Raw genomic sequence first — 14,725 nt, 5'->3', positions numbered from 1 at the left:
CTAATTTTAATTAAATTTAACTTAATAAAATATAAATTAAATTTTAATTTTAATTTTTTGCGGGTAACGGGTACCCGCGGGTACGGATAGTATGATACCCGTACCCGACCCGTTTATAACCGGGTATTAAAATACTCGCGGGTAATAAATACCCACGGGTAGTAACTATCCGTCGCGGATTTTATCCGCGGATATCTGTGGGCACGGGTATTTTTGCCATCCCTACCTATCTCGGTATAGTGGCTCGGGAGAAGATTTCTATATTGACACCAACTTGGGATCATATCACCGAGCATGAGAGAAACATCATCTGGGAAAATATTTTGGTAACTAATTGTGTTCATTTTAAAAAATTTATGAAATATAACCTGTTCTAATATATATTTTTTCCTTATATATGTAGATGGTCTTTTATATCCCTAATGTGAGGACGCTGAAGTCAAAGATTTTGTCTTCAGTTGTCATTAAATGGCATCAATTTAAATCAAAATTGACATCAGTCTATGTGTATGGTGCAAGAAAAGGAGAAAGTCCTTGTCCCAAGTATACTTGTATTGCTAAAGAATCATGACAACAATTCTTACAGATTGAGAAAGTGAAAAATGGGAGGTTAATATTATCACTTTATATCTATTTTATTCTGTATACTGCTAAATACTAGGTAAATTTCATTAAAATGTTTATATGGTGTTAAGAAAAAAGCACAAGACATACAAGCACATAATGGGACTTTGCACTTGCTTTCTCGTGGTGGCTATCCAAAGTTAGAACAAAAGATGATTAGCGAAAAGATGAAGGCATGTTGTGCTTCTGATTATGATGGTAGAGCAGATACACTTGATGAACCTCCATCCCCACCATCCAAGCATGAGAAATGGAAGTAGTTCCGTCTAAAAAAAATCAGAACTTAGAGTTTTGATGAATCACAACGTGTTGTTGAGCAGATTGTAAGTAAAGTTGTTTTTATGTTTTAATTTAAAACTTATAACTGCAAGGAAAATGGTTTAATTATATACGTTTCCTTGTTGTAGGATTCTCTAGTTGAGTATCAAACCTAGGGTGCCTTCAATCCTCATGGTCGAGAAGACATTCTTAATATTTTGCTTGGACAACCTGAACCCCCTATATGTGTTCGTACTATTGGATACAATGTGGTGATTCGAAGTTACTTTGAAGGGTCATCACATCTCCAATCTCATTCATCATTTAATGTGAATATGGAGGAAGCCTTGCAGAAAATGAAAGATGACTTGGCCCAGCAACAACGAGAGGAGAAGAGACAAGAACATGAGAGGATAAGGCAAGAGTAGGAGGAGATGAGATTAGAGCGGCAAGCAATGATGGAAGTATTTGAGAAGCGGCTAGAGACCTTACTGGTGTTGCAAAAGTTCCCCACTATAGTAGAACCTGACCTTTCTCCTGGTGTCGTCAAAGTCAGCACAAAAGGAAGTTGTTCAGTTGTAGCTGAAATATGGGGTTACATTGGTTTCGGTTCCCAATGTGAGTTGTACACATTGGTTGATTATATATCTCCACTTTAGTTGGTGGCCTATGGAAAGTGCTTTGAATGTTCAACCATGTTACATGGTGAATGTCTCCCCTCTCACTTAGTAAAGGTTATGGTGGAGACAATATGTTATGGTGATGCTTTAGTTCCAATACCGACATCAGAGGTTGGTATTGTATCACATATAGTGGGAACCTTCATCGCTTGACCGAAACATCTCTTGAGGATGACACCACATATTGAATTGGTTTGTATATGAAGTAATATTTTTTCATATGTAGTATACAATTTATCCTAACTAATATTATGCTTGTTTTTGTATGTAGCCAGATGAACCAGAGTTGCATGTATCAAAAAATTTTGAGGATCCAATAGCGGCATTAGTGGAATATATTGTTAGCATGAGTACAAATGCTACTTCTATTCCTTGGAATGCCAATGTTTTTATCAGAGAAATTGAGTTTCCATTGTACATATATAAAAGTGATTTGATGGAGATCATATCAGACACAAAGGACTTAAATGTGTCTATTCTGCAATTATGGATGATGTAAGTGAAACATTTTTTAATTGTTTCCTTCTTAGATATTAAGTATGTGTCTTCATTGTTAAATTAGGTACTTGTATGGTTTGTGTGTGGAAGCGGGAAATGATGATATATATGGGTTTATAAACCTTCATTTCATGACTCCAATGGGTAGCAGGAACCCTAGAACAAAAACATACATCCAAAATTCTATAATGCAGCGAAATAAAAAGATTTTCATTGCTCCATATATATATAGGTAACTATATCCTTATTTTTCATTTCATAAGGTCTAAATTTTGTATTATTAAAATTTGAGGTATTTAAACTAATTTTTATTGCAATTGTCATTGGCAATTGCTTATTGGATCAGTGTCAGAATGTACCGCTATATGGTTTTGCTCTTATCATAGACCTCCTCCCCTCTATTTGAAGAGCATAATTGATACGTAAGTCTTTTTCAATAAATGCCTTCATTTATACATTTATCTTAAATATATAATCTCATGTTTTGTAACATTGATTCTTTTAACTTTAGTGCTTTTAAGGGACAAAGTATATTGAGTGGTACTTGGATTTCCCTCCGGGTACTTATACTATATATATATATATATATATATATATATATATATATATATATATATATATATATATATATATACATGTATATATATATATATATATGTATATATATATATACATGTATATATATATACATATATACATATATGTATATACATGTATATGTATATATACATATATGTATATACATATACATGTATATACATATACATATATGTATATACATGTATATGTATATATACATATATGTATATACATATACATGTATATACATATACATATATACATATACATGTATATACATATACATGTATATATATATATATACATGTATATATATATATACATGTATATGTATATACATGTATATGTATATATGTATATGTATATACATATACATGTATATACATATACATGTATATATATATATACATGTATATATATATACATGTATATATATATATATACATGTATATATATATATATACATATATATATATATATATATATATATATATATATACATGTATATATATATATATATATACATGTATATATATATATACATGTATATATATATATATATATACATGTATATATATATAATATATATATATACATATATATACATGTGTATATATATATATATATATCATTCATTTACTTAGTACTGTCATGTGTATTTATAACTAAATACAATTACTATAACTGTAGTGTAATAAACAAACCAGTGTGACTAATATGTGATGCAATGGATGGCAGCAATTGTTCAAAGCAATTATGAAAGTGGTTGGGATGCGGTAATATACTAACTTATTTCATGTACTAATTTTAACTTAACCTAATTTACATATGTATTGCTATTAATTTTTTAAAAACTTTTGTAGAAATTCAATGACCCAAGTCCAATGGTTTTAGAAGCAATAACTTATGCTCAAAAAGCATGGGCGAAGTACTTTCTATTTGTAGTTAGTGAAAGTTAGGTTTACTGACACTTAGAGGTAGTTTAGACTTATGTTGTTAGACTTATGTTGTCATATAAGTTAGTTGTAACTTTGATGGAACTATTTAGATTGGAACTCTGTCTGGATTGGAACTTTGTTTGAATTGGAATTCTATTTTGGATTGGAATTGTTTTATGAATTACAAGTTTGGATTAAGACATTAAACAAAGTTTCCTTTTTTAAAAAAAAAAGCACTAACTAACGACGGTTATGACCCAAACTGTCATTAAAAAGTGTTAAATCCACGACGGTTTTGGCACAAACGTTGTCGTTATATTTTGGGTTTCTGGTCCAAGTCCAAACCCATATTATTCTCGTTCATAGTTCAACGACGACTCTCCAAATTGTCATCGTATTAGCTAATATTGACGATGGTTTTAATAATCGTTGTTGTCGTGGGTTACTTTTAACGACGACTTAATCAACGATGAATCTGGAACTGTTTTCATAGGTTTTGGTTAGCCGTCGTGGATAAGCATTGCTATAGTAGTGTAACTTTAAACTTTAGCCTCACAACCTCCATTACTACCACCAAGCTCACCCTCTTTCACATCAGGGTGATATTCTAACATATTCACTACATCAACTTCGTCCATTGTGTGTACCACATACAAGTGCACATGACCATTAAGTGTGGCAATATTAACCATATGACAAGCCCCTCGGTCATCAGACAACAACTCTCACCTACCCTCCAAAACAAATCTTCCACCCGTTACATACCACATCTCTTTCACATTGGCATAACCCATTTCCTTCAAAATATCCAAAATATCAAAATAACTCCATCTGTCTGGGTCAGATGCTAAAATACTAGACTTTCCAACATATTGCAGTGACCCATTCCTCTCAAACCTCCCACCATGATGAAAGATGACTTCGAAATGGGAGTCATCCATACCAACAAACAATAATATATTTATCACTCCCCAAGGCCCAAAAATCATTTGAAAACCATTGCTCAGATACCAAATGTAACATCCCTACTGGAACTTAATTAAAATAATTAAATAAGAAATGAAGATCAAACGACAAAATTTTATTATTTCCAAACGCGGGAAAATTTAAAATTTTGTATAATGCGCTTAAAACTCCAAATTACAAATCCACAAAAACAATGAAGGTTATACAATGTCGCAAAACAACTGAAGGAAGCTAAAATCATATATAAACAAAGTTAAAATCCTAGCTCGACATCCCCAAGATAGTCCTTTCTCTGTCTCTATGCATTACCAGCATCACCTGTAATATCAACTGCTCCCGTGTAACGAATCACACGATCATCGCTAAACACAAACAGAAAGGGTGAGCTCATACTGAAAATATCACATACATTAATAATATCAATTACCCAACTAATTTAGTCTATTTAGTTTTTGGCCAATAACTTAATACCTCAAGGCTTTTCAACATTCAAATCACACAAATAGTTAGCCTTGGCCTCAGGATTTATGATGCTCACACAAACCTGCCTGCTCGCAGTTCTCACGAATAGGTATCACGAATAGGTAAACTCATATATGACTCAAGGAACGCAATACACAAGTAGTGTTCACCCTCCATATAATAATTAATACTGATAATCAAAATCACCATTCTTTTTTCCCAACCCAAAATCTTACATTAATAATTCAACATTATACCACATATCCAATTGTTTTTAAATGTCAGTTAGCTACCATCACAGTATCACTCTTGACAAATGTTCCACAACAAGTTTTAAGGCATCAAAAATACATCGAAACAGCCAAAGTAATAAATTGCACAACACATGTTGCATCCAACCCCAAATTCTCATAAACCATCATGTTCATGAAAACCCCACATCATCAAGTTATCACGAATAGGTAAACATCCTTAGTCAATTAGATAAATAAACAACCAAATAATGAGTGATGTATATCTCTAGCTGCAAACATCCAATGCAAATCTCCACCGTTCAAAGTGAATAACAACATGTTATGAATCTCCAGTCAAAATTTCACCTAAATCGGACGGTTAACGAATTAGGAAACGCAGTTTTACGAAAATTGCGCAAACTAGAAAAATCTATGGCGCCTAGCGCCCAGAAAATTAGAGCTTGGCGCCTGGCGGTATCAAAGCTGCGCCCGGCGGTTCCTGCACCGCGAAAAGTACGAAAAATAGTGTTTTTGTATTGCCATGCGGCACATTCAAAGCCGCCAGGCGATTTCTGGGGATTTTTCAGAAACGCATAAACAAAGAGATTTTAAAAAGAAAATTAAATTCGCTCTTAACAAGGTTTGAACCCACAACCATTCAATTACAAAGTCAATGCAGAACCAATTCAACCGATTCATGTTTCATGATAATTCCTATAATTTTAGGATTACATTATCACTAAGCACATTCACACATAACATTAACATTAAAATATTAAACTTATTATATAAGACTCGAACCCAAGTCCTTTCAACTTAACTAAGTACTCTCAACAATTTAAGCTAGTACTTTTCCACATTATAACAAACCACATTAAATGTCATAAAGGCTCCCACGACTCGCATTTATTAAATAATTATTTATTTAATTATTTAAATTTCTCGGGTCTTACATTCCCCCCACCTTAAAAGATTTTAGTCCTCGAAAATTGAGCTTACCAAGGAACAAGTGCGTATAGGATTGCCTCCTAAGGTCTTCCATCTCTCAATTCATCTCCTGGGTTGCCTCGTCCTAAAGGACCTTCAGAGTCCGGATCTCCTTCCCTCTGAGTGGCTTGACTTTAGAATCCAAGATTCTCAATGATCCAACTCCCACTATTAGATCCTCACGTCGTCCTCCTCTAACACAGGTGTAAGACTTGTAATGTACTTCCTTAACTGTAAATCCCATATACAAGTTTGCCATGTGTGATGGTAAAGCGATCTCATAGGCTGCTGAACCTATTCTCCGTGTTATCTGATAAGGTCCAATGAATTTCTGAGTCTACTTCCTAAGTTTGATCGTTCTTTCGTTGTCATCAACTGAAGTAATCTTGATAAGCATGCTCTCCAGCCTAAAACTGCCACGGCCTTTTCCTCATATTTGCATACAACTTTTGTCTATTCTGTGGCGCATTCATCTAGTCTTGGATTAAATGAGATTTTTTTCTGGTCTGCTGCATCAACTCGGTCCAATAATCACCTACTCCCAATCCCGGTATTAACACATCTATATTTTGCCTCTTTTACCACCCAACACCTCATATAGTCCTATTATGATCTTGATCAATACTTCACTTAAGTGGTTTAACTCACTAGCTTCTTCTTAGCGACCCACTAAAACTTGCAATCATTATAGGGTTTACACTAAGTCTTTTCCATTAAGTCTTCAATATCTAATCCTCTGTTTCTCTTTCTTCCCATTCCCCGCGAAACCATCTGATTAGAAACTATCGACACCAACTCTTCCTCGGGTACTAATGCAATAAAAAACTACACCACTTCAAAGTGAAATTCTAGTATCTACTTGAAAACGAGTCTAGGACTCTTCTACCATTGAGATCCTCTGCGTCTATTCTTCTATTGTCTTTGCTAAGTAACTCTATTTCACACGACATTTTGTCCTCACCTTTCTGATCCATCTACAATTGATACACCGTCGTCGATTTATCTCTTTGGATCATCGAACACCACCTTGTTGAGTATCACATCGTTTCGAAATAAGATTGGAAAATAACCTATCCACTCTTGTGTTGATGTCCCAATCTCACAAAAGAGTCAATTCCAATTAACCTTGAGTATGGATTCTTCGATCATCCCGAGACACCACCAAACCCAAGTATTTCGCACCTAGCCGCAACTGTAGAGTAAACTAACATCTCACTACCAACTCCCTCTTGCGGACAACCAGAACCTAATTCTCATACTGGCAATACCAAGGAGTATATGATCTCGATAAAACCAAAATGCCTACCCCAAACACCACTTTTATATCTTGTATCCTTTTAGTTATTTACTTTAACCGACCCAACACCAATTTGTAGATACACTCCTTCAGCTACACAATACTTTCCTCTTTTCCTTTCATCCTCCCTTGTGCCATGACATTACCAACTGCCTCATTCCCATAAGAACAACTTAACGAAGTACTTCTTCTTTCGATACTTGAAATCGTTCATCTCATGTCCCAAGTCAAACCTTTATCTCTTGTGAGCCACCTTACTTAGGACATTCATTCTACTCCTGACTTAAATTGTGGTTATTGCCGAGAAGATTTAATTGCCTCTCATGGAGGTTCACCAGCATAAAACCTTGAACATACGATATTCTTACCACATGATTGGTTTTCCCCCTTTCTTAGAACATTGCTTGGTCGACCTATTCTTTCGAGCTTTGCCTCAACTTTACCTTTCGCTTGAGATTCTCACTTCCTTGTCTCTACCCTCTTAGTTTATCCTTAAACTCATAACTTTCACTACTTTCCACTCCGACCTCAGACCTATGTTAGGATGTAGTACTAATTTGACTTCTCAACTTTGCTGCACAAGCATGCACTGAACACCTCTTCTTATTCTAACCTTTGAATTTGATTCCTCTCGCAAAACTTGTGGTATTCGTTCCAAAAACCTATTCTTGCCCTCAGTTTAACGCGATATTTCTAAACTCCTCCAGTGTTTTTCGCCTACAAATTCATAACTTAACTTCACTCGTACACTGATACACAACCTTCTGCATATTCGTATCTTCGGTCAAGAGAGTGCCTCAAAGGCCCTACTCTAACCCTTGCAAGGCAAGTAGGTCAAGTTTGACCCTGAATCTGCATTCCTTTGCCACCACAAATAAAAATCACATAACACAGAAGTGCAAACATAACAAGAAAAGGTATAGGAGAGGAACTCAACCTATAACTTCCCTCTCTTTTACCAAAACCTTTAGAATTAAGAAACAAAACTATCTCTGATATAGTCATGAGTGTGCACCCTCATCAATTTACCAAGATAAATCCATAAAAACAGTGAAGGTTATACAAGTTCTCAAAACAACTTAAGGAAGCTAAAATCATAGATAAACAAAGTTAAAATCCTAGCTCGACATCCCCAAGATAGCCCTCTCTCCGTCTCTATGCATTGCAAGCATCACATGTAATATCATCTGCTCCCGTGTAACGAATCACACTATCATCGTCAAACACAAATAGAAAGGGTGAGCTCATAATGAAAATATCACATACATTAATAATATCAATTACACAACTAATTTAGTCTATTTAGTTATTGGCCAAGACCTTAATACCCCAAGGCTTTTCAACCTTCAAATCACACAAATAGTTAGCCTTGGTCTCAGGATTTATGATGCTCACACAAACCTGCCTGCTCGTGGTCCTGCCTCTACGAACCTCCTGCTCGTAGTCCTGCTCTACGGACTTGCCTGCCCGTAATCCAACACACGTGATCCACCAGCTACGTACCTCCCTACACGCAGCATCTCTCAAGTGTGAGCACAGAACATACGAACCTACCTCGTTCGTATCCCCACACGAGAGTAACATGATATGAACCTCCCCGCTCATATAATCACGTGTTCACCACCATCCATGAACCTACCTGCTCATGGCACATCATCTCTTGAACCAAGTCTGCATCATTGCGTATAACAACTCACACAAGTCAGATTCCTACAACATTATCGCCAAGCGTAGTCAGGCAAAACTTGTGCAGACCGCCTAGCGGTTAACCCCTTGTTGCCAGGTGCCAGCCTCTCACAGACCCACTATTGTAGGGTCTATTGTCTGGCGAAGCTCACTTTGCCGTCAAGCGCCATACGGTGCAAGGACACCCATGTTGGTCCTATCGCCTGGCGATCGCTCATGTGCCGCCAAGCGCTATACCAGTAGCCCACCAACTACAATTTTTAGCACCCATAACAGACCATAATTTAATGCAATTCATCCCAATACCTTGTCACATATCCCAAAAGTATTGCCTAACTCCAAACATATACACACCTCTATTGTCCTCCAATCTTATATACCAATACATCACTATTATCTAATTACTTCCAAACTGCCAAAGTAACCTCACCAAGTCCTCACCACATACCACACTCAACAACACTCATTTTGATCACAATTCCTCTATTTAAGGTCTCTAATTTGCCAAGTACTCTATCGTTGTATAATAGCTCAATCAAGCTTACAAAAATGGTCACCAATCCATTATCTTAAAACTTCAAGCACCCTACTTCTACTGCACTGCAAAGATCCAAAACTTGCCCTCAAATATCCTTTAAATTACATTTATACAAATCATGAGTGATACCTACCCCAATATTGCATAATCACTTAGTACCCAACTATACATATTGAAAGAACCATGTTTCCCAGAGCCTAAAGTTCCCATTACATTATTCTTTTATCCCATTTTCAATTACCATTTTAATATCAATTCACACCTTTACCTTACATTAACACACCATCATATCCTATTCCTTACTCATTCCAAATTACCGAAATTTGCTCGCCTAATTCCCATCGATACAGATTTATAATAAAATCACAACACACCCCATTTTTCATCCCAAGCAATCATACGCTAAAACTGGAAAATACCCAATCATCGCTTAGGGGCAGATCATGCACCGCCAGGCGGCGTATCAGATTCTAGAGAAACCTAAATTTCCCTATATCTCTGCGACAGCCCCCAATCTGTCCCAATTCACTCTTATTGTGTAATTAGGCCAAATTCATATATGACTCAAGGAACGCAATACACAAGTAGTGTTCACCCTCCATATAATAATTAATACTAATAATCAAAATCACCATTCTTTTTTCCAACCCAAAATCTTACATTAACAATTCAACATTATACCACATATCCAATTGTGTTTAAATGTCGATTAGCTACCATCACAGTATCACTCTTGACCAATGTTCGACAACAAGTTTTAAGGCATCAAAAATACATTAAAACAGCCAAAGTAATAAATTGCAAACCACATGTTGCATCCAACCCCAAATTCTCATAAACCATCATGTTCATGAAAACCCCAAATCATCAAGTTATCACGAATAGGTAAACATCCTTAGTCAATTAGATAAATAAACAACCAAATAATGAGTGATGTATATCTCTAGCTGCAGACATCCAATGAAAATCTCCACCGTTCCAAGTGAATAACAACATGTTATGAATCTCCTGTCAAAATTTCACCTAAATCGGACGGTTAACGAATCGGGAAACGCAGTTTTACGAAAATTGCGCAAACTAAAAAAATTTGTGGCACCTAGCGGTGCCTGCTGCGCAAAATGTATGAAAAATAGCGTTTTTGTACAGTATTCGCGTCGCCTGGCAGAGTCACTCTTGCCGCCAGGCGGTTCATCACAAAAAACCCAGAATTGGGTTAATATTCATGCGTCACCTGGCGGCACATTCAAAGCTGCCAAGCGGTTTCTAGGGATTTTCTAGAAACGTGCAAACAAAGACATTTTTATCGTACAAAGGCATCAAATTCATATAGTATAACACGAAAATAAGTACATATCATATACACATATAAAGGAACTCCCCTAACCTGTTAATCCTTGCTCAATTTGGAAGAACCAAGACTTCTCTTGTGCCACCACTACTTCAGCTTTGGCCTTCTCAATTCCACTCAAAACACCTTGAGAGCCCCCTTTTCCACTGTCAATTTCGTTTGTCCTCTGCCCTTTCACGTTTGTCTCTCTTTCTTCATCAAAAACTCTCTAATTAGACCATTAACTAAGCCTCAATGCTTGTTAATGATAAGGAAAACGAAAATGGCTTTGAATTAGGTGTTAATGACCATTCAAAGACCATTATTGCTTGTCTCCCAGCCCACTAGGCTGCCTCCCTTGGCAGCTAGGGTTTTCTACCTTTTCATCTTCATGCCAAAAGAAATTTTGGCAAAAAGAAAATTAAATTCGTTCATAACAAGGTTTGAACCCACAATCATTCAATTAAAAAGTCAATGCACGACTAATTCAACCAATTCATGTTTCATGATAATTCCTATAATTTTAGGATTACATTATCACTAAGCACATTCACACATAACATTAACATTAAAATAATACACTTATTAAGACTCAAACCCAAATCCTTTCAACTTAACTAAGTACTCTCAACCATTTGAGCTAGTACTTTTCCACATCATAACAAACCACATTAAATGTCATAAAGGCTCCCACGACTCGCATTTATTAAATAATTATTTATTTAATTATTTAAATTTCTCGGGTCTTACAAACCACGCACAAGATTCAAACAAAAACCCTAAACCCCATGATCCCAACAACAAAGCATGCAATCAACACACACAAATATTGGTTTGCGCACCCACAATCCAAAATTGAAGTCAATTTGATATCAAAGGAACCTTCAAGTTTGTCCAAATCGTGCGAACTCCCCCAAATATAGCAAACCCTTTTCACCCCCTCTTCACTATCGACTGTAGAGAAATGGGAACAAATGTGTCACTTCATATTTTATTTTATTTTCCTATCGTTGCACTGTTCCACATAACACACAACTCATGTGCCACGTCACAATATTTTTCTTCACTTACCAGGTCCACAAAGTCATATGTTATCTTATTTATCGGTGTCAAAGAAAAGGGACTACATTGACGCAAATTAACGAATTTGGGTATTAAGTAGACACAAAATTAAAAGCGAGTACCATTTAGACACATTCAAATGAAAGTGGGTATGTTGCGACTAATTATACCTAATATTTACTTATATTGCATATAAAGATTCTTATGTGGTTTCGTCCTCACATACCAAGAACCTAAAAAACACATGCATCACTCATGACATTAATTACAAATTCACCCTTTCATTCAATATATAATTTGTCACTTAATTCACATTCACTCGTAAATAAACAAAAGTTAATATACATCATTGAAATGAGTTAATGGTAAACTTTTTAAAAAATGTACCTAATAACATAATTATAATATTTGAATCATATATTATATCATCCGTAAGTTATGCGGAAAAGATATATTATATTCGATAGAATATAATTGATGTTATTAGGTCTGATCATGGATTAGATTTTTAATAATTCAATCCATATTTATTTTATATTCAAATAATTGGATTAGATTTTTTTGTCCAAATTCATTTTTTAGCAGAATTAGTTTAAATGTTTTTTAAAATCTAGATCAAAATATTTGGATCAAGATTTAAATTCAAATTTAAATATTTGAATCAAGTTCAAAATCCAAAATTTATATTTTATAAAAGAAATTTAAATTGAATTATCTAAAATTTGTGTCCTTAAGGCCGACATGATCAAATTTGGCAAAATTTTGGTCAAGGCCAATTCGGCCAAATTTCAACATGGGACCGACTCGACTAACCTTTAGAAGTGGCCAACATGGTCAAATTTTGGTTGGGGCCGACTTGGTCAAATTCAGCTGAATTTTGGCTATGGTTGACTCAGCCAAATTCGAACGAATTTTAGTTAGGGCTGACTTAGACGAATATGTCCAAATTTCCGTAAGGCCCGACTGGATAAAATTTGGCTGCATACAATCGAATTTTGTTAGGGTACAACGTGGCCGAAAAGGACCAACTTTAGGATAAGGCCAATTCGAAAAAAAGAAAATCGATCGGGATCTACTTGACTAGATTCAGTCGAATTTCGTTGGGGTTGACTAAGCCTAATACTACCAAAATTTTTCACAGGCTTACCTGTCCGAATACGACTAATTTTGGGTTAGGTCCTACTCGGCTAAATTTCGGTAAGGGCTAATTCGATAGAATTTGGCCGCAACCGACTCGACTCAATATGGTCGAATTTCAGTCACGACCAACTCGGCAAAAACTATTAAATTTCATCTGGGACTGACTCGACCGAATACGACAAATTGGGCCAGGTAGACTTAGCCAAATTTTGGTTGGGACCTACTCGACTAAGTTTGGTCATATTTTGATCAAAGCCGACTGAGCTTAATACTATCAAATTTCAATCGCGAACGACTCCATCAAAGCAGCCAAATTTTTTCTGGGCCGACTCGACCGAATACGACCAAATTTGAGCCATGGCCGACGCACCCAAATTTCGATTGGGGTTGACTCGACTGAATTCAACCAAATTTTGGGCTAAGACCGACTCCGCCAAATTTCAGTCGGGATTGACACGGTTGAGTACGACTAAATTTCGATATTGGTGGAATACAACAAAATTTCGTTTTGGGTCGACTTAGCCTAATACGGCCAAATTTGGGCTAGGGCCGCCTCGGCCAAATTTCGATCGTGCTGACTTGACTAAATTTGGTTGAATTTCGGTTGGAGTCGACTCAGTTGAATACTACTAAATTTTGGTCGCAACCAGCTCATCCAAAACGACCACATTTCATTCAGGTCCTAATATTGCCAAAACTTGGACCAAGACCGACTCGGGCAAATTTTCGTCGAGGCAAACTAAGTTGAATACTGTCAAATTTTGTGCCCAATGCGGTCAAATTTGGGTCGGGGTCGACTCGACCAAATATGGCCAAATTTGGTCCAGGGCCGACTAGCCTAAATTTTGACCGAGACTGACTCGAACGAATTTGGCTAAATTTCATATAAGGCCGACTTTGTCAAATACGGCCAAATTTGGGTCACGCAAACTCGACCAAATACAGCCAAATTTGGGTTAGTCTATCTCGACTTTTAGCCTAACCCAACTAAAAATTTAGATTTAAAATCTGGACTGAATTTTTTGGATTATCCACATTTGAAAATTTGGATTTTGAGAATGAATATTCAATCCATAAAATATATAAAATATAGATAAATTGAAATCCATATCCAACAAAATAGATTTTAAATGGATTGTATTTTTAATAAAATGGATCTTAAATGGATTCGATCGGAAATTGGATCAATCAAGAATATTAGATTTTTTCCCACCAAGATGTTGTATAACAAATGATTACAATATCCATTAAGTACTTAATTATAAAAAAAAAGGTATATCATATCACTTCGATGTAATATACCATGTGTAATATACCAATTCTAAATTGAGCTTTTCTTGATTTTACCTATTTGCAATCTTGATTGAAAATTGCTTGACTTCATTTCTTTTTCTTTAGAAGCTTACCTTTTATAAAGATAAGATTTTAGATGATGTTGAAAGAATGGAGC

Source organism: Vigna unguiculata, chromosome 10, assembly GCF_037176805.1.
Source record: "Vigna unguiculata cultivar grain cowpea cultivar isolate G323 ecotype 2 chromosome 10, ASM3717680v1, whole genome shotgun sequence".
NCBI classification, from domain to species: Eukaryota; Viridiplantae; Streptophyta; class Magnoliopsida; order Fabales; family Fabaceae; genus Vigna; species Vigna unguiculata.
The sequence above is the reverse complement of the archived record's forward strand: the minus strand, read 5'-3'. Positions refer to the sequence as shown.